General features: G+C 53.3%; 1 pseudogene; it reads right to left on the bottom strand.

Annotated features, from left to right (window-relative positions):
• Positions 1 to 269: 269 nt before the first annotated feature.
• On the bottom strand, positions 270 to 1,561 carry LOC101522883 (CDK5 regulatory subunit-associated protein 3-like; annotated as a pseudogene).
• Between the last annotated feature and the right edge of the window lie 390 nt (positions 1,562 to 1,951).

The raw sequence follows: 1,951 nt of genomic DNA, 5'->3' as shown, positions 1-1,951 counted from the left end.
TCATCAATAATACGAAAAATGAACTGGTTGTAAAGGAAGACAGCAAGTGGCAATAATCATCAACGCACTGGTTATGTTTTTCTAAGGATTTAGAATGTTCTTGAACATTGCATGATCATCATTAAGTCCAACAAAAACTCAGTAAAGGTAAGATATGACTCCCAGTTTAAAGATAGAGGCACTACAGCTAGGGGGAAAGCAAGCAACTTGCCCAAAGCCCTGAAGAGGCTTTTTTTTTTTTTTTTTTTTTTTTTTTTGGCAAGTGTCTGTGTGCTTTTATTAAGTCCAACTAGCTACAGCAGGAGGAACTGTGGTCCAAGGCCTAGGCATGGGACCAACCGGGACACCTCCCTGCAGGGAGCCCTGGGGACGACCAGGCCTCTGCCTGGGGGCACTTCCGTCCTCCGATGGGCCTGATCTGAAGGACCCTGTGACATTATCCCTGGCTGTCCGAAGGCCACTCAGTGGCTGGGAAGTCAGGCAGGCGAGAACACAGAGGGGGGTGAGTCACAGCGAGGTTCCCATCAGGTTCAGGGGCGCCCGCCGCCGAACCTCTTGGAGATGTCGGCCTCAATCAGCTTCCTGAGCTCCTTGGTCTTCTCCAGCAGCAGGTCCAGCTTGGGCTCCAGAGCCGCCTGCTCCTGAAGCGCCTCCTGTTGCCGCTGCACCATCAGCTCCTTCTTGAGCGCCAGCAGCTGGGACTGCTTCAGCTTCTGCTGGAGGAACTCGGTCACTCGGTCCACGTACCTGGGCGAGGCCAGGATCATAAACAGGTGCTGCATTCGCAGGTTGGGTGAGCCGACCTATCAGATCCTGCAGTGTCGCCACCATGGTAACCATCTGCTCTTTGGTCTGGCCCTGCAGGATGGCAGGAGCCATCCTGGAACTGGAACTGGCTGGTGGCCAGCATGTCTGCCTCCTCGCTCATCTCCACCGCTCTCTGGCACAGGAAGATCTCAAGCTCCATGAGCTCATCAATGAACTGATTTCGGGTCTCTGGATATTCAAGGAGTGTAAGGGCGTCTGGGCCCCGAGCGACACCTTCTGAAGCCTCAGTTCCTGCTTCCACCACTGTGATCTGCGACGTGGCCACGTCATCTCCCCAGTCGACGCCATCACCCCCAGAGTCCTTTGGGTCTGATGCCAGGGAGATGCCCCAGTCGATGCCAGCGGCCTCGGTAGAGATGCCAGCATCAGTGGCCTGCAAAGCTGGCTCCATCCCGAAGTCACCCCAGTCGATCGCTTCCTCTTCCACTAGCTCGGCAGGCTCCTCCCGGTGTGGCCGCTCCACTACAGAGGGCTCCATGCCCGTCCTCCACTCGTACACTGTGGAGTTGCCCCGCTCCTGTACATAGCGCAGCATCGGCAGCACCTGCTCCGTGGGGCTTTCACACTCGAAGCCCACGCAGGCCTGGTACAGTTCTATGGCCTCTCCCAGTGACTGAGCCGCTGCCCCGATCTCAGCCAGCTTCCCCGGCAGGTCATTCACCAGAGCCAGCAGTTCCCTCCGCACATTGTCTCCCGTGATGCCATACTGCTTGCACGAGTGATGGAGCCGCTCCCGCAGGTTCCATCAGGCTAATTTGTCTGTTTATCTGTTTGGCTCCAAAGCCAGTGTACTCTTTTGTCCCCAATAAGCCCCTTGTCCATATGCTGCTCTCTGGATTCCATATCTCCGTTCAGGCTGCCTCGAATTTTTTGCAGGTTTGTTAGTTGGCTCCACTGAGAATGCCACTGGGAAGTGAATATTTCCAACTCTGCAGTTCACATAATGGCCCCACGTGGTTACTTCTCAAGCAATGTTAAATAATAACAGTTCAAATCTGTAATGATAAAGCAGGAAGCGCCTCCCTTTTCATACTTTTAATGACTTTGTGGGATTCTTTTCTGTTAATTGTTTAATCACAAATTTCAGTCATTGCTATTTACACGCTCTTTTTAAACTTTTGAA

Source organism: Ochotona princeps, chromosome 30, assembly GCF_030435755.1.
Source record: "Ochotona princeps isolate mOchPri1 chromosome 30, mOchPri1.hap1, whole genome shotgun sequence".
In the NCBI taxonomy this organism is placed as follows: domain Eukaryota; kingdom Metazoa; phylum Chordata; class Mammalia; order Lagomorpha; family Ochotonidae; genus Ochotona; species Ochotona princeps.
This window is presented reverse-complemented; position numbering and strand designations above follow the sequence as displayed.